Genomic DNA, 19,161 nt, shown 5'->3' on the forward strand with positions numbered 1-19,161 from the left:
CCATCTGTACCCTAAAACCTTCGTAATCGCCTTCACACGTCGGATCAGAGTGTCAATTGCTCACATCAAATATGAAATTCATTTGATACTGACGCCGAGCATTTTGCGTCGACTAAGCCACTCACGTGCGATCAGTTTGCACAAAACGCTAGGGCTCGTCCGGGATTTGAACCCGGGACCTCCTGCACCCAAAGCAGGAATCATACCCCTAGACCAACGAGCCATCTGACGTGGCAAAGGCCTATTATTTCAGTGCACTGGGTCCCTCGATGTGGCCCAGGGTGCTCTGGAAAGTCTCGTGTAGGCTGGCGGGATGGGGGCGGCGCGAATTTCCGCGGTCGGCGGCCTTCCTCGGCTATTGGTACCTTCATGTAGAGCTGCCGCTGGGCTCGCACCCCCTGCTGCTAAGAAAGTGATTGCTTTTGCTGCTATGACTTGCAATCACGACTGCGGGAAACGCCGCTATCTCGTTAGGGGTGCTACGGCAGACACCCTCTCGAGCACCCCGAAGACTTCTTGAGCCCTCGGCTGTAATGGTTTCCAGGCTGTCGAAAGAACCGTCGCGTGTGCATTCGCGGACGGGAGACAGGCTGAGGTAATTTCGAGTGAACGGGGATTGACTCCTCACTTCCGCAGTTTCCGTAGTGTAGCGGTTATCAAGTCTGCTTCACACGCAGAAGGTCCCCGAGCGGGAACAGTATTTTCCTGAATATGTCGTATTGTACTCCAGTGAGCCACGACATGTGAGGATCTTCTGCATGTACCTTTGTTATGCAAGTAGCGCATTTATTTACTTTTTTAGTTACGATGACAACATCAGCACGAGTTGTCTCTAAGGTATAGTGCACACAAGTAGTTTCCGTGGTGTAGCGGTTATCACGTCTGCCTAACACGCAGAAGGTCCCCGGTTCGATCCCGGGCGGAACCACTTCTTCATATTTAAAAACAAGACATACTAACATGCATCTGCTTCCATCTGTACCCTAAAACCTTCGTAATCGCCTTCACACGTCGGATCAGAGTGTCAATTGCTCACATCAAATATGAAATTCATTTGATACTGACGCCGAGCATTTTGCGTCGACTAAGCCACTCACGTGCGATCAGTTTGCACAAAACGCTAGGGCTCGTCCGGGATTTGAACCCGGGACCTGCTGCACCCAAAGCAGGAATCATACCCCTAGACCAACGAGCCATCTGACGTGGCAAAGGCCTATTATTTCAGTGCACTGGGTCCCTCGATGTGGCCCAGGGTGCTCTGGAAAGTCTCGTGTAGGCTGGCGGGATGGGGGCGGCGCGAATTCCCGCGGTCGGCGGCCTTCCTGGGCTATTGGTACTTTCATGTAGAGCTGCCGCTGGGCTCGCACCCCCTGCTGCTAAGAAAGTGATTGCTTTTGCTGCTATGACTTGCAATCACGACTGCGGGAAACGCCGCTATCTCGTTAGGGGTGCTACGGCAGACACCCTCTCGAGCACCCCGAAGGCTTCTTGAGCCCTCGGCTGTAATGGTTTCCAGGCTGTCAAAAGAACCGTCGCGTGTGCATTCGCGGACGGGAGACAGGCTGAGGTAATTTCGAGTGAACGGGGATTGACTCCTCACTTCCGCAGTTTCCGTAGTGTAGCGGTTATCAAGTCTGCTTCACACGCAGAAGGTCCCCGAGCGGGAACAGTATTTTCCTGAATATGTCGTATTGTACTCCAGTGAGCCACGACATGTGAGGATCTTCTGCATGTACCTTTGTTATGCAAGTAGCGCATTTATTTACTTTTTTAGTTACGATGACAACATCAGCACGAGTTGTCTCTAAGGTATAGTGCACACAAGTAGTTTCCGTGGTGTAGCGGTTATCACGTCTGCCTAACACGCAGAAGGTCCCCGGTTCGATCCCGGGCGGAACCTCTTCTTCATATTTAAAAACAAGACATACTAACATGCATCTGCTTCCATCTGTACCCTAAAACCTTCGTAATCGCCTTCACACGTCGGATCAGAGTGTCAATTGCTCACATCAAATATGAAATTCATTTGATACTGACGCCGAGCATTTTGCGTCGACTAAGCCACTCACGTGCGATCAGTTTGCACAAAACGCTAGGGCTCGTCCGGGATTTGAACCCGGGACCTCCTGCACCCAAAGCAGGAATCATACCCCTAGACCAACGAGCCATCTGACGTGGCAAAGGCCTATTATTTCAGTGCACTGGGTCCCTCGATGTGGCCCAGGGTGCTCTGGAAAGTCTCGTGTAGGCTGGCGGGATGGGGGCGGCGCGAATTTCCGCGGTCGGCGGCCTTCCTCGGCTATTGGTACCTTCATGTAGAGCTGCCGCTGGGCTCGCACCCCCTGCTGCTAAGAAAGTGATTGCTTTTGCTGCTATGACTTGCAATCACGACTGCGGGAAACGCCGCTATCTCGTTAGGGGTGCTACGGCAGACACCCTCTCGAGCACCCCGAAGACTTCTTGAGCCCTCGACTGTAATGGTTTCCAGGCTGTCAAAAGAACCGTCGCGTGTGCATTCGCGGACGGGAGACAGGCTGAGGTAATTTCGAGTGAACGGGGATTGACTCCTCACTTCCGCAGTTTCCGTAGTGTAGCGGTTATCAAGTCTGCTTCACACGCAGAAGGTCCCCGAGCGGGAACAGTATTTTCCTGAATATGTCGTATTGTACTCCAGTGAGCCACGACATGTGAGGATCTTCTGCATGTACCTTTGTTATGCAAGTAGCGCATTTATTTACTTTTTTAGTTACGATGACAACATCAGCACGAGTTGTCTCTAAGGTATAGTGCACACAAGTAGTTTCCGTGGTGTAGCGGTTATCACGTCTGCCTAACACGCAGAAGGTCCCCGGTTCGATCCCGGGCGGAACCACTTCTTCATATTTAAAAACAAGACATACTAACATGCATCTGCTTCCATCTGTACCCTAAAACCTTCGTAATCGCCTTCACACGTCGGATCAGAGTGTCAATTGCTCACATCAAATATGAAATTCATTTGATACTGACGCCGAGCATTTTGCGTCGACTAAGCCACTCACGTGCGATCAGTTTGCACAAAACGCTAGGGCTCGTCCGGGATTTGAACCCGGGACCTGCTGCACCCAAAGCAGGAATCATACCCCTAGACCAACGAGCCATCTGACGTGGCAAAGGCCTATTATTTCAGTGCACTGGGTCCCTCGATGTGGCCCAGGGTGCTCTGGAAAGTCTCGTGTAGGCTGGCGGGATGGGGGCGGCGCGAATTCCCGCGGTCGGCGGCCTTCCTGGGCTATTGGTACTTTCATGTAGAGCTGCCGCTGGGCTCGCACCCCCTGCTGCTAAGAAAGTGATTGCTTTTGCTGCTATGACTTGCAATCACGACTGCGGGAAACGCCGCTATCTCGTTAGGGGTGCTACGGCAGACACCCTCTCGAGCACCCCGAAGGCTTCTTGAGCCCTCGGCTGTAATGGTTTCCAGGCTGTCAAAAGAACCGTCGCGTGTGCATTCGCGGACGGGAGACAGGCTGAGGTAATTTCGAGTGAACGGGGATTGACTCCTCACTTCCGCAGTTTCCGTAGTGTAGCGGTTATCAAGTCTGCTTCACACGCAGAAGGTCCCCGAGCGGGAACAGTATTTTCCTGAATATGTCGTATTGTACTCCAGTGAGCCACGACATGTGAGGATCTTCTGCATGTACCTTTGTTATGCAAGTAGCGCATTTATTTACTTTTTTAGTTACGATGACAACATCAGCACGAGTTGTCTCTAAGGTATAGTGCACACAAGTAGTTTCCGTGGTGTAGCGGTTATCACGTCTGCCTAACACGCAGAAGGTCCCCGGTTCGATCCCGGGCGGAACCTCTTCTTCATATTTAAAAACAAGACATACTAACATGCATCTGCTTCCATCTGTACCCTAAAACCTTCGTAATCGCCTTCACACGTCGGATCAGAGTGTCAATTGCTCACATCAAATATGAAATTCATTTGATACTGACGCCGAGCATTTTGCGTCGACTAAGCCACTCACGTGCGATCAGTTTGCACAAAACGCTAGGGCTCGTCCGGGATTTGAACCCGGGACCTCCTGCACCCAAAGCAGGAATCATACCCCTAGACCAACGAGCCATCTGACGTGGCAAAGGCCTATTATTTCAGTGCACTGGGTCCCTCGATGTGGCCCAGGGTGCTCTGGAAAGTCTCGTGTAGGCTGGCGGGATGGGGGCGGCGCGAATTTCCGCGGTCGGCGGCCTTCCTGGGCTATTGGTACCTTCATGTAGAGCTGCCGCTGGGCTCGCACCCCCTGCTGCTAAGAAAGTGATTGCTTTTGCTGCTATGACTTGCAATCACGACTGCGGGAAACGCCGCTATCTCGTTAGGGGTGCTACGGCAGACACCCTCTCGAGCACCCCGAAGACTTCTTGAGCCCTCGGCTGTAATGGTTTCCAGGCTGTCAAAAGAACCGTCGCGTGTGCATTCGCGGACGGGAGACAGGCTGAGGTAATTTCGAGTGAACGGGGATTGACTCCTCACTTCCGCAGTTTCCGTAGTGTAGCGGTTATCAAGTCTGCTTCACACGCAGAAGGTCCCCGAGCGGGAACAGTATTTTCCTGAATATGTCGTATTGTACTCCAGTGAGCCACGACATGTGAGGATCTTCTGCATGTACCTTTGTTATGCAAGTAGCGCATTTATTTACTTTTTTAGTTACTATGACAACATCAGCACGAGTTGTCTCTAAGGAATAGTGCACACAAGTAGTTTCCGTGGTGTAGCGGTTATCACGTCTGCCTAACACGCAGAAGGTCCCCGGTTCGATCCCGGGCGGAACCACTTCTTCATATTTAAAAACAAGACATACTAACATGCATCTGCTTCCATCTGTACCCTAAAACCTTCGTAATCGCCTTCACACGTCGGATCAGAGTGTCAATTGCTCACATCAAATATGAAATTCATTTGATACTGACGCCGAGCATTTTGCGTCGATTAAGCCACTCACGTGCGATCAGTTTGCACAAAACGCTAGGGCTCGTCCGGGATTTGAACCCGGGACCTCCTGCACCCAAAGCAGGAATCATACCCCTAGACCAACGAGCCATCTGACGTGGCAAAGGCCTATTATTTCAGTGCACTGGGTCCCTCGATGTGGTCCAGGGTGCTCTGGAAAGTCTCGTGTAGGCTGGCGGGATGGGGGAGGCGCGAATTCCCGCGGTCGGCGGCCTTCCTGGGCTATTGGTACCTTCATGTAGAGCTGCCGCTGGGCTCGCACCCCCTGCTGCTAAGAAAGTGATTGCTTTTGCTGCTATGACTTGCAATCACGACTGCGGGAAACGCCGCTATCTCGTTAGGGGTGCTACGGCAGACACCCTCTCGAGCACCCGAAGACTTCTTGAGCCCTCGGCTGTAATGGTTTCCAGGCTGTCAAAAGAACCGTCGCGTGTGCATTCGCGGACGGGAGACAGGCTGAGGTAATTTCGAGTGAACGGGGATTGACTCCTCACTTCCGCAGTTTCCGTAGTGTAGCGGTTATCAAGTCTGCTTCACACGCAGAAGGTCCCCGAGCGGGAACAGTATTTTCCTGAATATGTCGTATTGTACTCCAGTGAGCCACGACATGTGAGGATCTTCTGCATGTACCTTTGTTATGCAAGTAGCGCATTTATTTACTTTTTTAGTTACGATGACAACATCAGCACGAGTTGTCTCTAAGGTATAGTGCACACAAGTAGTTTCCGTGGTGTAGCGGTTATCACGTCTGCCTAACACGCAGAAGGTCCCCGGTTCGATCCCTGGCGGAACCACTTCTTCATATTTAAAAACAAGACATACTAACATGCATCTGCTTCCATCTGTACCCTAAAACCTTCGTAATCGCCTTCACACGTCGGATCAGAGTGTCAATTGCTCACATCAAATATGAAATTCATTTGATACTGACGCCGAGCATTTTGCGTCGACTAAGCCACTCACGTGCGATCAGTTTGCACAAAACGCTAGGGCTCGTCGGGGATTTGAACCCGGGACCTCCTGCACCCAAAGCAGGAATCATACCCCTAGACCAACGAGCCATCTGACGTGGCAAAGGCCTATTATTTCAGTGCACTGGGTCCCTCGATGTGGCCCAGGGTGCTCTGGAAAGTCTCGTGTAGGCTGGCGGGATGGGGGCGGCGCGAATTCCCGCGGTCGGCGGCCTTCCTGGGCTATTGGTACCTTCATGTAGAGCTGCCGCTGGGCTCGCACTCCCTGCTGCTAAGAAAGTGATTGCTTTTGCTGCTATGACTTACAATCACGACTGCGGGAAAAACCGCTATCTCGTTAGGGGTGCTACGGCAGACACCCTCTCGAGCACCCCGAAGACTTCTTGAGCCCTCGGCTGTAATGGTTTCCAGGCTGTCAAAAGAACCGTCGCGTGTGCATTCGCGGACGGGAGAGAGGCTGAGGTAATTTCGAGTGAACGGGGATTGACTCCTCACTTCCGCAGTTTCCGTAGTGTAGCGGTTATCACGTCTGCTTCACACGCAGAAGGTCCCCGAGCGGGAACAGTATTTTCCTGAATATGTCGTATTGTACTCCAGTGAGCCACGACATGTGAGGATCTTCTGCATGTACCTTTGTTATGCAAGTAGCGCATTTATTTTCTTTTTTAGTTACGATGACAACATCAGCACGAGTTGTCTCTAAGGTATAGTGCACACAAGTAGTTTCCGTGGTGTAGCGGTTATCACGTCTGCCTAACACGCAGAAGGTCCCCGGTTCGATCCCGGGCGGAACCACTTCTTCATATTTAAAAACAAGACATACTAACATGCATCTGCTTCCATCTGTACCCTAAAACCTTCGTAATCGCCTTCACACGTCGGATCAGAGTGTCAATTGCTCACATCAAATATGAAATTCATTTGATACTGACGCCGAGCATTTTGCGTCGACTAAGCCACTCACGTGCGATCAGTTTGCACAAAACGCTAGGGCTCGTCCGGGATTTGAACCCGGGACCTCCTGCACCAAAAGCAGGAATCATACCCCTAGACCAACGAGCCATCTGACGTGGCAAAGGCCTATTATTTCAGTGCACTGGGTCCCTCGATGTGGCCCAGGGTGCTCTGGAAAGTCTCGTGTAGGCTGGCGGGATGGGGGCGGCGCGAATTCCCGCGGTCGGCGGCCTTCCTGGGCTATTGGTACCTTCATGTAGAGCTGCCGCTGGGCTTGCACCCCCTGCTGCTAAGAAAGTGATTGCTTTTGCTGCTATGACTTGCAATCACGACTGCGGGAAACGCCACTATCTCGTTAGGGGTGCTACGGCAGACACCCTCTCGAGCACCCCGAAGACTTCTTGAGCCCTCGGCTGTAATGGTTTCCAGGCTGTCAAAAGAACCGTCGCGTGTGCATTCGCGGACGGAGACAGGCTGAGGTAATTTCGAGTGAACGGGGATTGACTCCTCACTTCCGCAGTTTCCGTAGTGTAGCGGTTATCAAATCTGCTTCACACGCAGAAGGTCCCCGAGCGGGAACAGTATTTTCCTGAATATGTCGTATTGTACTCCAGTGAGCCACGACATGTGAGGATCTTCTGCATGTACCTTTGTTATGCAAGTAGCGCATTTATTTACTTTTTTTAGTTACGATGACAACATCAGCACGAGTTGTCTCTAAGGTATAGTGCACACAAGTAGTTGCCGTGGTGTAGCGGTTATCACGTCTGCCTAACACGCAGAAGGTCCCCGGTTCGATCCCGGGCGGAACCACTTCTTCATATTTAAAAACAAGAAATACTAACATGCATCTGCTTCCATCTGTACCCTAAAACCTTCGTAATCGCCTTCACACGTCGGATCAGAGTGTCAATTGCTCACATCAAATATGAAATTCATTTGATACTGACGCCGAGCATTTTGCGTCGACTAAGCCACTCACGTGCGATCAGTTTGCACAAAACGCTAGGGCTCGTCCGGGATTTGAACCCGGGACCTCCTGCACCCAAAGCAGGAGTCATACCCCTAGACCAACGAGCCATCTGACGTGGCAAAGGCCTATTATTTCAGTGCACTGGGACCCTCGATGTGGCCCAGGGTGCTCTGGAAAGTCTCGTGTAGGCTGGCGGGATGGGGGCGGCGCGAATTCCCGCGGTCGGCGGCCTTCCTGGGCTATTGGTACCTTCATGTAGAGCTGCCGCTGGGCTCGCACCCCCTGCTGCTAAGAAAGTGATTGCTTTTGCTGCTATGACTTGCAATCACGACTGCGGGAAACGCCGCTATCTCGTTAGGGGTGCTACGGCAGACACCCTCTCGAGCACCCCGAAGACTTCTTGAGCCCTCGGCAGTAATCGTTTCCAGGCTGTCAAAAGTACCGTCGCATGTGCATTCGCGGACGGGAGAGAGACTGAGGTAATTTCGAGTGAACGGGGATTGACTCCTCACGTCCGCATTTTCCGTAGTGTAGCGGTTATCACGTCTGCTTCACACGCAGAAGGTCCCCGGGCGGGAACAGTATTTTCCTGAATATGTCGTATTGTACTCCAGTGAGCCACGACATGTGAGGATCTTCTGCATGTACCTTTGTTATGCAAGTAGCGCATTTATTTAATTTCTTAGTTACGATGACAACATCAGCACGAGTTGTCTCTAAGGTATAGCGCACACAAGTAGTTTCCGTAGTGTAGCGGTTATCACGTCTGCTTCACACGCAGAAGGTCCCCGGATCGATCCCGGGCGGGAACAGTATTTTTCTGAATATGTCGTATTGTACTCCAGTGAGCCACGACATGTGAGGATCTTCTGCATGTACCTTTGTTATGCAAGTAGCGCATTTATTTACTTTTTTAGTTACGATGACAACATCAGCACGAGTTGTCTCTAAGGTATAGTGCACACAAGTAGTTTCCGTGGTGTAGCGGTTATCACGTCTGCCTAACACGCAGAAGGTCCCCGGTTCGATCCCGGGCGGAACCACTTCTTCATATTTAAAAACAAGACATACTAACATGCATCTGCTTCCATCTGTACCCAAAAACCTTCGTAATCGCCTTCACACGTCGGATCAGAGTGTCAATTGCTCACATCAAATATGAAATTCATTTGATACTGACGCCGAGCATTTTGCGTCGACTAAGCCACTCACGTGCGATCAGTTTGCACAAAACGCTAGGGCTCGTCGGGATTTGAACCCGGGACCTCCTGCACCCAAAGCAGGAAACATACCCCTAGACCAAAGAGCCATCTGACGTGGCAAAGGCCTATTACTTCAGTGCACTGGGTCCCTCGATGTGGCCCAGGGTGCTCTGGAAAGTCTCGTGTTGGCTGGCGGGATGGGGGCGGCGCGAATCCCGCGGTCGGCGGCCTTCCTGGGCTATTGGTACCTTCATGTAGAGCTGCCGCTGGGCTCGCACCCCCTGCTGCTAAGAAAGTGATTGCTTTTGCTGCTATGACTTGCAATCACGACTGCGGGAAACGCCGCTATCTCGTTAGGGGTGCTACGGCAGACACCCTCTCGAGCACCCCGAAGACTTCTTGAGCCCTCGGCTGTAATGGTTTCCAGGCTGTCAAAAGAACCGTCGCGTGTGCATTCGCGGACGGGAGAGAGGCTGAGGTAATTTCGAGTGAACGGGGATTGACTCCTCACTTCCGCAGTTTCCGTAGTGTAGCGGTTATCAAGTCTGCTTCACACGCAGAAGGTCCCCGAGCGGGAACAGTATTTTCCTGAATATGTCGTATTGTACTCCAGTGAGCCACGACATGTGAGGATCTTCTGCATGTACCTTTGTTATGCAAGTAGCGCATTTATTTACTTTTTTAGTTACGATGACAACATCAGCACGAGTTGTCTCTAAGGTATAGTGCACACAAGTAGTTTCTGTGGTGTAGCGGTTATCACGTCTGCCTAACACGCAGAAGGTCCCCGGTTCGATCCCGGGCGGAACCACTTCTTCATATTTAAAAACAAGACATACTAACATGCATCTGCTTCCATCTGTACCCTAAAACCTTCGTAATCGCCTTCACTCGTCGGATCAGAGTGTCAATTGCTCACATCAAATATGAAATTCATTTGATACTGACGCCGAGCATTTTGCGTCGACTAAGCCACTCACGTGCGATCAGTTTGCACAAAACGCTAGGGCTCGTCCGGGATTTGAACCCGGGACCTCCTGCACCCAAAGCAGGAATCATACCCCTAGACCAACGAGCCATCTGACGTGGCAAAGGCCTATTATTTCAGTGCACTGGGTCCCTCGATGTGGCCCAGGGTGCTCTGGAAAGTCTCGTGTAGGCTGGCGGGATGGGGGCGGCGCGAATTCCCGCGGTCGGCGGCCTTCCTGGGCTATTGGTACCTTCATGTAGAGCTGCCGCTGGGCTCGCACCCCCTGCTGCTAAGAAAGTGATTGCTTTTGCTGCTATGACTTGCAATCACGACTGCGGGAAACGCCCCTATCTCGTTAGGGGTGCTACGGCCGACACCTTCTTGAGCACCCCGAAGACTTCTTGAGCCCTCGGCAGTAATCGTTTCCAGGCTGTCAAAAGTACCGTCGCGTGTGCATTCGCGGACGGGAGAGAGACTGAGGTAATTTCGAGTGAACGGGGATTGACTCCTCACGTCCGCAGTTTCCGTAGTGTAGCGGTTATCACGTCTGCTTCACACGCAGAAGGTCCCCGGGCGGGAACAGTATTTTCCTGAATATGTCGTATTGTACTCCAGTGAGCCACGACATGTGAGGATCTTCTGCATGTACCTTTGTTATGCAAGTAGCGCATTTATTTAATTTCTTAGTTACGATGACAACATCAGCACGAGTTGTCTCTAAGGTATAGCGCATACAAGTAGTTTCCGTAGTGTAGCGGTTATCACGTCTGCTTCACACGCAGAAGGTCCCCGGTTCGATCCCGGGCGGGAACAGTATATTTCTGAATATGTCGTATTGTACTCCAGTGAGCCACGACATGTGAGGATCTTCTGCATGTACCTTTGTTATGCAAGTAGCGCATTTATTTACTTTTTTAGTTACGATGACAACATCAGCACGAGTTGTCTCTAAGGTATAGTGCACACAAGTAGTTTCCGTGGTGTAGCGGTTATCACGTCTGCCTAACACGCAGAAGGTCCCCGGTTCGATCCCGGGCGGAACCACTTCTTCATATTTAAAAACAAGACATACTAAAATGCATCTGCTTCCATCTGTACCCAAAAACCTTCGTAATCGCCTTCACACGTCGGATCAGAGTGTCAATTGCTCACATCAAATATGAAATTCATTTGATACTGACGCCGAGCATTTTGCGTCGACTAAGCCACTCACGTGCGATCAGTTTGCACAAAACGCTAGGGCTCGTCGGGATTTGAACCCGGGACCTCCTGCACCCAAAGCAGGAATCATACCCCTAGACCAAAGAGCCATCTGACGTGGCAAAGGCCTATTATTTCAGTGCACTGGGTCCCTCGATGTGGCCCAGGGTGCTCTGGAAAGTCTCGTGTTGGCTGGCGGGATGGGGGCGGCGCGAATCCCGCGGTCGGCGGCCTTCCTGGGCTATTGGTACCTTCATGTAGAGCTGCCGCTGGGCTCGCACCCCCTGCTGCTAAGAAAGTGATTGCTTTTGCTGCTATGACTTGCAATCACGACTGCGGGAAACGCCGCTATCTCGTTAGGGGTGCTACGGCAGACACCCTCTCGAGCACCCCGAAGACTTCTTGAGCCCTCGGCTGTAATGGTTTCCAGGCTGTCAAAAGAACCGTCGCGTGTGCATTCGCGGACGGGAGAGAGGCTGAGGTAATTTCGAGTGAACGGGGATTGACTCCTCACTTCCGCAGTTTCCGTAGTGTAGCGGTTATCAAGTCTGCTTCACACGCAGAAGGTCCCCGAGCGGGAACAGTATTTTCCTGAATATGTCGTATTGTACTCCAGTGAGCCACGACATGTGAGGATCTTCTGCATGTACCTTTGTTATGCAAGTAGCGCATTTATTTACTTTTTTAGTTACGATGACAACATCAGCACGAGTTGTCTCTAAGGTATAGTGCACACAAGTAGTTTCTGTGGTGTAGCGGTTATCACGTCTGCCTAACACGCAGAAGGTCCCCGGTTCGATCCCGGGCGGAACCACTTCTTCATATTTAAAAACAAGACATACTAACATGCATCTGCTTCCATCTGTACCCTAAAACCTTCGTAATCGCCTTCACACGTCGGATCAGAGTGTCAATTGCTCACATCAAATATGAAATTCATTTGATACTGACGCCGAGCATTTTGCGTCGACTAAGCCACTCACGTGCGATCAGTTTGCACAAAACGCTAGGGCTCGTCCGGGATTTGAACCCGGGACCTCCTGCACCCAAAGCAGGAATCATACCCCTAGACCAACGAGCCATCTGACGTGGCAAAGGCCTATTATTTCAGTGCACTGGGTCCCTCGATGTGGCCCAGGGTGCTCTGGAAAGTCTCGTGTAGGCTGGCGGGATGGGGGCGGCGCGAATTCCCGCGGTCGGCGGCCTTCCTGGGCTATTGGTACCTTCATGTAGAGCTGCCGCTGGGCTCGCACCCCCTGCTGCTAAGAAAGTGATTGCTTTTGCTGCTATGACTTGCAATCACGACTGCGGGAAACGCCGCTATCTCGTTAGGGGTGCTACGGCCGACACCCTCTTGAGCACCCCGAAGACTTCTTGAGCCCTCGGCAGTAATCGTTTCCAGGCTGTCAAAAGTACCGTCGCGTGTGCATTCGCGGACGGGAGAGAGACTGAGGTAATTTCGAGTGAACGGGGATTGACTCCTCACGTCCGCAGTTTCCGTAGTGTAGCGGTTATCACGTCTGCTTCACACGCAGAAGGTCCCCGGGCGGGAACAGTATTTTCCTGAATATGACGTATTGTACTCCAGTGAGCCACGACATGTGAGGATCTTCTGCATGTACCTTTGTTATGCAAGTAGCGCATTTATTTAATTTTTTAGTTACGATGACAACATCAGCACGAGTTGTCTCTAAGGTATAGCGCACACAAGTAGTTTCCGTAGTGTAGCGGTTATCACGTCTGCTTCACACGCAGAAGGTCCCCGGTTCGATCCCGGGCGGGAACAGTATTTTCCTAAATATGTCGTATTGTACTCCAGTGAGCCACGACATGTGAGGATCTTCTGCATGTACCTTTGTTATGCAAGTAGCGCATTTATTTACTTTTTTAGTTACGATGACAACATCAGCACGAGTTGTCTCTAAGGTATAGTGCACACAAGTAGTTTCCGTGGTGTAGCGGTTATCACGTCTGCCTAACACGCAGAAGGTCCCCGGTTCGATCCCGGGCGGAACCACTTGTTCATATTTAAAAACAAGACATACTAACATGCATCTGCTTCCATCTGTACCCAAAAACCTTCGTAATCGCCTTCACACGTCGGATCAGAGTGTCAATTGCTCACATCAAATATGAAATTCATTTGATACTGACGCCGAGCATTTTGCGTCGACTAAGCCACTCACGTGCGATCAGTTTGCACAAAACGCTAGGGCTCGTCGGGATTTGAACCCGGGACCTCCTGCACCCAAAGCAGGAATCATACCCCTTTTTTTTTTTTTTTTTTACCGGTGTATTTTTTTTTTTTTTTCATTTTTTATTTTTTGTATAGATATAAGTGAACGAAGACGGCTTAATCCTGCTTCGTAGATTGCTTTCCACAAGACGCACTTGACAGTATCATTGGCCGGTGGCCCGACATGCATTTTGTCCTGTTGCATGCCTTACTTTGAGAGACTCTCCAGTTTATTATAGTGCATGGTTGTCGCGAAAGTGAAAAATAGGGCCTGTCCGGGATTTGAAGCCGGGACCTCCAGCACATAAAGCAGGGTTCATACCCCTTTTTTTTTTTTTTTTTTTCTCTACCACTTTTTTTTATTTTGTTTTTTTTTATGTAAGTCCTTAACCACTTTTTTTTCTTATCCATTTTTTTTTAATTCCGACGCCTTATCCATTTTTTTTTGTTTTTTTTAGTTTTTTTTTTGTTCGTTGTAATTTGTATATTCGTTTGTTTTCTATCCATCTTCTTTGCTCGTTTCTGCTGTCTGTTTTGCGATTTTGTTTCATGCAAAATACACCAAATTTAATATGTCGTAGAAATAACTGCTCCTGGGAAGGACATATTCTTGATCTCATACGTTGCTTTATTCAGAATCACAATGAGACAAATGGAAGTCTTTGCAGTGAGTATAACCTGGACTATAGTACAGGAAAAACGAATTGTTATAACAGATATTCATGTTATCCACGTCCTACTTCATCTCAAGGACGATGTGAAGAAAATTTTGAAATGTTGACTGATACCGGTGCCCATATTGGTTGGTTGTGCGCCAGTGTTGGTGTGAGAGATATACTTGAAAATCTAAGACATTAGGCGCACTGCCGGACAAAATATAGTGGATAAAATGTCCCATAAGCCATAGGTAGCTGTTATGTTTGGCTGCAGGGAAGAGTCGGTAGTCCGGGCGCAGAATGTCGTGGATCTGAATCGCATGAGGCGCAGTCCGGTTGAGCACAGCGAGTTTTTTGCGCGTCCAATTCCAGATGTGCACTTGATCCTTGCAGACAAACAGATGTGCAATAGTCTCAACCATGTGGCACAAGTCGCAGTAGGGACTGGGTGCAAGATTAATCCTGTGCCGCTTTTCTTTCGTCGGAATAGTGTCAGCGACCACGTCATACCATTTGGAGCGGACATCTGTCGGAAGCGTTGGATTATGGATGTTAGCCCAAACGAGGGACCAATTGCAAGCCGGATACTTCTTTTCCAAGGGGCCAGGCAGTGACGGCCGAAGTAAGTGGCGGTACAGTTTTACCGTCGGCTTCTTGAAAAGCTCGTCGTCGAGATAGCTACTTTCAAGGTAATACAGTGCTATATGCTGAAAGTGCGGGCCGACGTGGCCAATGTCCACAGGCGGAGATATATTGCGGGGGCGGGACAGTTGATAGAGCCGCTTCGTGACGGTGTCCTCGCTGGCGGTGAGTATCTGCCATGAGCGTTTCAGATACAGGGCTAGGGCATGAATGCCGGGGTTTTTCAAGCCAAGGCCTCCCATATCGCATGGCAGTGCTGTCGTGGTGAAGGAAACCTTAAAAATATTGAGCTTCCAGACGTACCAGGCGGCCGCCGCTAGGAGTGATCTTGCTACTGTGGGTGGCATAGGTAGGACGGCGGCAACAAATTGTAATTTGGAGAGGGCATAAGAGTTGACGAAAAAGGCTCGCTGCAGACGATCGAGGTGTCGCATGTTCTGGTCGCGCAGGAGTGCTTTTATCGCCTGAATTTTGGGTATCCAATTTTTGTGAGACATGTCCAGAGGCCGGGCCGTAACGTAGAGACCAAGGTGTTTTCTAGTCTGTACACAGGGCAGCCAAGCGTCGCCTGTGATAGGTCGTTCTTGACCAAGCGTTAAGGCGGCGGATTTATTGACGTTTAACATGGCACCACTATCTCTTTGGAATTCCTCAAGAATGCGTTTCGCTGCGGTGACATCGCGAACGCCGTTAAGAAGCACGCTGACATCGTCTGCGTAAGCTTGGACCACAGACTTGATACCATAAAACTGGAATCCAGGGAGGCTATGATGTAGATGGCGCAACAAGGGTTCCATGAGGATCGCATAGAGCGTCGTTGAAAGTGGACAGCCTTGCTTGATACCCCGTGAGAGCTGGACGTACTCCGTCAATGTATTATTGATCAGGAAGCGTGTACGGGTACCACTGATACAGTTGTTGATGAGGTGGATAAAATTAAGACTGAAGCCCATTGATTCCATCACGCCGCTGAGATAGTGATAGTCAGCTCGATCGTAAGCCTTATCGAAGTCAAGAAATGCTATGGCCATAGGAGTGCGGGTGGCCCAGGTGAGGGAGACGAGATCCCGATATAGCGCCAAAATGGTGGACAGCGACCGACCACGGATCGCACTCATTTGGTATGGTCCCAGAAGATAGGGTAACAGCTGCCGTAATCGGGCATTGAGGGCGCGCGTCAGAAGCTTAAAGTCGGCATTGAGCAGAGTAATGGGCCGCAGATCTTTGGTGGTGGTCGGCGTCGGCGTCTTAGGTATTAAAACAGTTAACCCTTCTGTGAAGGCTGGGGGTAGAGCAATCCCACGTAGTACTTCATTGTACATCTCTGTGAGTTCGTCCCCTAATATAGGCCAATATTTGACGTAAAACTCGACAGAGAGCCCGTCCGTGCCCGGAGATTTATTTCGTGGCGCAGCAAGCAGGGCATCCTTCAGTTCTTCTTTGGTAAAGGGAGCAAGCAGGTCCCGATTGAGGTCGTCGGTAATGCAGTACGGCGGGGGTCCAGAATGATACCATTCTCGCACTTTCTCATGTGGTACACCAGCACAGGTGTAAAGTGCAGCAAAGTGGTTGGTAACATGGTTTTTGATGTCTCGCTGTAGGGTATAACAAGCACCGTCTGCATCCTGCAACTTATGAATAAGTTTCCTACGCGCTGCACGTAACTGTTGGACGATATGATGGACTGACGTCTGCTGTTGCGGCAAGTTTGTGGAGTCACGTGCTCGAATCTGGTGGCCGACGGCAGTGCAGCCCGTCAAGGATGTAATCTTGGCTTGGAGTCTGCGTACGTGCGTGATGTTATTAGGCACCTGATGATAATCCCGGTACAATTCTCGCAGGGCACAGAAATAGAATTCAGTGATTTCCTTCTCACCGCGAGCGCGAATCCGGGCGTGGTGCTTGATGCAAGTAATGAGTTTCCCCTTTGCATGAAGCGTCCACCAATCAATCCACGTGGAATACGTGGGCCTGCTTGATGTTACGGAGTGCCAAACTGACCGGATCTCATGCTCTAAAGTGACGTCTTGTAAGAGGCGACAGTTGAGTTGCCATCGTCCGAAGCCTCTATAAACTTTCTGCGGTGAGTGATTAAAGACGATGTGGTAAGCGATATGGTCACTGAAATTAACGGGCCAATATTCGCAAGTTACCACGTCGGCTAAAAGACCGCGTTGCACATATATGCGATCTAACCTGCTGGAAGATGTCTGCGTAAAGTGAGTAAAGGCAACTTCATCTGGGTGTAAGGTCGCCCACGTGTCGACTGACTGCAATTCTTTAACCAGTGTTAGCAGTTCCTGGCTGAAGTTGAAGTTCGGCGTTTGATCGGTGCGGCGCAATACGCAGTTAAAGTCACCACCCATAATAATACGCAGACGCAAGTCGGTGATTAGATTCGCTATCTCTCCCGTGTAAAACTCCCTCCTCGCCGCTCGCGCGTTGGAACCGGAAGGGGCGTACACATTAAGAAGGAGTACATCATGGAACTGTGCGGCAATGCCTCGTCCGGTAGGTAACATGGACAAACAAGAACATTCAATGCCTTCCCGATACAGAATGATCGTACCTGCCTCCGTCCCTATATTGACAATGGCGTCATAACCGGGGACGTCGGCTAGGAGTGGAGTCAGTGCTTCCTGTACGAACAGAATATCTATATCAGCGGCCCGTAAATAATGTCGAAGGCTGTGGATTTTTGCTTGAGAGACAATGCGGTTAACATTTATGGTAGAAATCTTATAGGATTGTCGTGAACGGAGCGATGTGGGATCAGTGGTCATCTGCAGATGAAAACAGGTACGATTTTTATCCCTTCATCAGTCGTCCGCTTCGGAGGTCGTATAAGTCTAGACGTCGCCGTCCGTGGACGCTGCATTGCGCCGAGACGTAAGCAGCGTATCACCAGTTGCCATCGGTTCTTCACGCTCGGGATTGCCAGTCATATCTTCAATATCATCCGCCCAATTATCGACAGACACAGCCGTCGTCGCGCCTGCTGCAGCAGTTCCGGAACCGCATTGCGGGCCGTCACCCTGCACATCTGCAACTTGGGCCGTCCGCGGTGGTGCACTAATATGTGCCCTCCCCGTGTCAAGGTTGGATACATCATCGTCAATATTCATGGGTGAGGCCAACGACGGAAGATAATCTTCGGTCCCCGAAGTGTCATCGCAGATCATGCGGCCCGCGTGTTTGGCCTTTTCACGCAAGGGAGGTGCCGATTGAGCTGCCGCCGGACGAGCGATCCGACGTTTCTTGTGCTTTTTCGGGGAGGACTCACTGACAGAGGCTTCCGCATTCTTTAAAGGAAGAGGAAGAGCCTCTGTCTCTTGCTGGCTGTCAGTAGCAGTAGTGGCCGCCTCCACAACGTCAACCCTGGCTTCCTCACGTGAGGCGTCACGGGGCACCGCGGCTAGTAAGCCAGCGACCGGCAAGGCTTCCTGAGCGGTAGAGATTTCCATAGGTACATCTCCGTCATTCGTAACATCGGCCACACTAAGTCCGACTTCCGCAGCCGACGCAGTGGGTGTATTTGCACGGACCGCCGCTACATAAGTAGTCGGTAATATTGTCGGTTGCGGGGGAGGGCCCAGTTCACCCGCAGGCAGCTGCGTTACACGTCGTTGGATGCACTGTGCCCGGACGTGTCCCGTGGAATTACAGCCTGAACATGTACGAGGCTGTCCCTCATATATGATTATCGCCCTATATCCACAAATCGTTAGGTAGGACGGAATATGCCGTTGCAATTCGATCTTAATTTGCCGCACACCGTTCAAAACAGGGTACTTATGGAACGGGGCCCACTTTTCGGCAATGTTACTGATAATTTTGCCGTAGGACTTAATAGAAGCATTAATTTGTTCAGGCGAGATTTCAAAAGGCAACTCGAAAATCCTGACGGTACGAATACCAAGACCAGCGTGGACAACAGTCACCTCACCAACATTCCCGTCACTGTGTCGAAATTTATAGGTACCGCCACATGAATCGATGATTTTGTCGCACAATTCTGGGTCACGCAATTTGATATAAACTGTGCTACTGACAATAGACAAATGGATACCAATGATATCGGTGGGAGGCAATTTAACGTCTTCACCGAGAAATCGTTCGACTTCGTAATATTTCGGTCGAGAAAAACTTCCATCAAACATAAACTTCAAAGTATCTTTCCGCTCTGGGTGATCCATGTTAGGTTCTATTCGTTACAAACAAGATGTTTGCGCGCCGCAACGGCCCTCGACTCACCACGTGCAGCACCGCAGGCCGCAGCTGAGCATGTAAACAACGCTCCAGGCACGTCCGACCTGCACGACGGCCGCGCCTCGACTGTCTCCCTAGACCAACGAGCCATCTGA

At 50.7% G+C, this 19,161-nt stretch overlaps 27 non-coding genes across 27 annotated transcripts; 16 read left to right on the forward strand and 11 right to left on the reverse strand.

Annotated features, from left to right (window-relative positions):
• Positions 1 to 151: 151 nt before the first annotated feature.
• Trnap-ugg (transfer RNA proline (anticodon UGG)) lies at positions 152 to 223 on the reverse strand. Its single transcript has one exon. It is a non-coding gene; the product is annotated as a tRNA-Pro (tRNA).
• A 632-nt stretch (positions 224 to 855) lies between these two features.
• On the forward strand, positions 856 to 928 carry Trnav-aac (transfer RNA valine (anticodon AAC)). Its single transcript has one exon. It is a non-coding gene; the product is annotated as a tRNA-Val (tRNA).
• A 195-nt stretch (positions 929 to 1,123) lies between these two features.
• Trnap-ugg (transfer RNA proline (anticodon UGG)) lies at positions 1,124 to 1,195 on the reverse strand. Its single transcript has one exon. It is a non-coding gene; the product is annotated as a tRNA-Pro (tRNA).
• A 632-nt stretch (positions 1,196 to 1,827) lies between these two features.
• Trnav-aac (transfer RNA valine (anticodon AAC)) lies at positions 1,828 to 1,900 on the forward strand. Its single transcript has one exon. It is a non-coding gene; the product is annotated as a tRNA-Val (tRNA).
• Positions 1,901 to 2,095: 195 nt separating this feature from the next.
• On the reverse strand, positions 2,096 to 2,167 carry Trnap-ugg (transfer RNA proline (anticodon UGG)). The gene has a single exon. It is a non-coding gene; the product is annotated as a tRNA-Pro (tRNA).
• A 632-nt stretch (positions 2,168 to 2,799) lies between these two features.
• Positions 2,800 to 2,872, forward strand: Trnav-aac (transfer RNA valine (anticodon AAC)). Its single transcript has one exon. It is a non-coding gene; the product is annotated as a tRNA-Val (tRNA).
• A 195-nt stretch (positions 2,873 to 3,067) lies between these two features.
• On the reverse strand, positions 3,068 to 3,139 carry Trnap-ugg (transfer RNA proline (anticodon UGG)). Its single transcript has one exon. It is a non-coding gene; the product is annotated as a tRNA-Pro (tRNA).
• Positions 3,140 to 3,771: 632 nt separating this feature from the next.
• Positions 3,772 to 3,844, forward strand: Trnav-aac (transfer RNA valine (anticodon AAC)). The gene has a single exon. It is a non-coding gene; the product is annotated as a tRNA-Val (tRNA).
• A 195-nt stretch (positions 3,845 to 4,039) lies between these two features.
• On the reverse strand, positions 4,040 to 4,111 carry Trnap-ugg (transfer RNA proline (anticodon UGG)). Its single transcript has one exon. It is a non-coding gene; the product is annotated as a tRNA-Pro (tRNA).
• A 632-nt stretch (positions 4,112 to 4,743) lies between these two features.
• On the forward strand, positions 4,744 to 4,816 carry Trnav-aac (transfer RNA valine (anticodon AAC)). Its single transcript has one exon. It is a non-coding gene; the product is annotated as a tRNA-Val (tRNA).
• A 195-nt stretch (positions 4,817 to 5,011) lies between these two features.
• Positions 5,012 to 5,083, reverse strand: Trnap-ugg (transfer RNA proline (anticodon UGG)). Its single transcript has one exon. It is a non-coding gene; the product is annotated as a tRNA-Pro (tRNA).
• Positions 5,084 to 5,714: 631 nt separating this feature from the next.
• Positions 5,715 to 5,787, forward strand: Trnav-aac (transfer RNA valine (anticodon AAC)). Its single transcript has one exon. It is a non-coding gene; the product is annotated as a tRNA-Val (tRNA).
• A 195-nt stretch (positions 5,788 to 5,982) lies between these two features.
• Positions 5,983 to 6,054, reverse strand: Trnap-ugg (transfer RNA proline (anticodon UGG)). Its single transcript has one exon. It is a non-coding gene; the product is annotated as a tRNA-Pro (tRNA).
• A 632-nt stretch (positions 6,055 to 6,686) lies between these two features.
• Trnav-aac (transfer RNA valine (anticodon AAC)) lies at positions 6,687 to 6,759 on the forward strand. Its single transcript has one exon. It is a non-coding gene; the product is annotated as a tRNA-Val (tRNA).
• Positions 6,760 to 6,954: 195 nt separating this feature from the next.
• Trnaq-uug (transfer RNA glutamine (anticodon UUG)) lies at positions 6,955 to 7,026 on the reverse strand. The gene has a single exon. It is a non-coding gene; the product is annotated as a tRNA-Gln (tRNA).
• Positions 7,027 to 7,661: 635 nt separating this feature from the next.
• Positions 7,662 to 7,731, forward strand: Trnav-aac (transfer RNA valine (anticodon AAC)). Its single transcript has one exon. It is a non-coding gene; the product is annotated as a tRNA-Val (tRNA).
• Positions 7,732 to 7,926: 195 nt separating this feature from the next.
• On the reverse strand, positions 7,927 to 7,998 carry Trnap-ugg (transfer RNA proline (anticodon UGG)). The gene has a single exon. It is a non-coding gene; the product is annotated as a tRNA-Pro (tRNA).
• A 632-nt stretch (positions 7,999 to 8,630) lies between these two features.
• On the forward strand, positions 8,631 to 8,703 carry Trnav-cac (transfer RNA valine (anticodon CAC)). Its single transcript has one exon. It is a non-coding gene; the product is annotated as a tRNA-Val (tRNA).
• A 158-nt stretch (positions 8,704 to 8,861) lies between these two features.
• Trnav-aac (transfer RNA valine (anticodon AAC)) lies at positions 8,862 to 8,934 on the forward strand. Its single transcript has one exon. It is a non-coding gene; the product is annotated as a tRNA-Val (tRNA).
• An 897-nt stretch (positions 8,935 to 9,831) lies between these two features.
• Positions 9,832 to 9,904, forward strand: Trnav-aac (transfer RNA valine (anticodon AAC)). The gene has a single exon. It is a non-coding gene; the product is annotated as a tRNA-Val (tRNA).
• Positions 9,905 to 10,099: 195 nt separating this feature from the next.
• On the reverse strand, positions 10,100 to 10,171 carry Trnap-ugg (transfer RNA proline (anticodon UGG)). Its single transcript has one exon. It is a non-coding gene; the product is annotated as a tRNA-Pro (tRNA).
• A 632-nt stretch (positions 10,172 to 10,803) lies between these two features.
• Trnav-cac (transfer RNA valine (anticodon CAC)) lies at positions 10,804 to 10,876 on the forward strand. The gene has a single exon. It is a non-coding gene; the product is annotated as a tRNA-Val (tRNA).
• A 158-nt stretch (positions 10,877 to 11,034) lies between these two features.
• Trnav-aac (transfer RNA valine (anticodon AAC)) lies at positions 11,035 to 11,107 on the forward strand. Its single transcript has one exon. It is a non-coding gene; the product is annotated as a tRNA-Val (tRNA).
• Positions 11,108 to 12,004: 897 nt separating this feature from the next.
• On the forward strand, positions 12,005 to 12,077 carry Trnav-aac (transfer RNA valine (anticodon AAC)). The gene has a single exon. It is a non-coding gene; the product is annotated as a tRNA-Val (tRNA).
• A 195-nt stretch (positions 12,078 to 12,272) lies between these two features.
• Positions 12,273 to 12,344, reverse strand: Trnap-ugg (transfer RNA proline (anticodon UGG)). Its single transcript has one exon. It is a non-coding gene; the product is annotated as a tRNA-Pro (tRNA).
• A 632-nt stretch (positions 12,345 to 12,976) lies between these two features.
• Trnav-cac (transfer RNA valine (anticodon CAC)) lies at positions 12,977 to 13,049 on the forward strand. The gene has a single exon. It is a non-coding gene; the product is annotated as a tRNA-Val (tRNA).
• Positions 13,050 to 13,207: 158 nt separating this feature from the next.
• Trnav-aac (transfer RNA valine (anticodon AAC)) lies at positions 13,208 to 13,280 on the forward strand. Its single transcript has one exon. It is a non-coding gene; the product is annotated as a tRNA-Val (tRNA).
• Positions 13,281 to 19,161: the final 5,881 nt, after the last annotated feature.

The sequence above is a fragment of the Schistocerca gregaria genome, chromosome 2 (assembly GCF_023897955.1).
Source record: "Schistocerca gregaria isolate iqSchGreg1 chromosome 2, iqSchGreg1.2, whole genome shotgun sequence".
Lineage (NCBI taxonomy): Eukaryota > Metazoa > Arthropoda > Insecta > Orthoptera > Acrididae > Schistocerca > Schistocerca gregaria.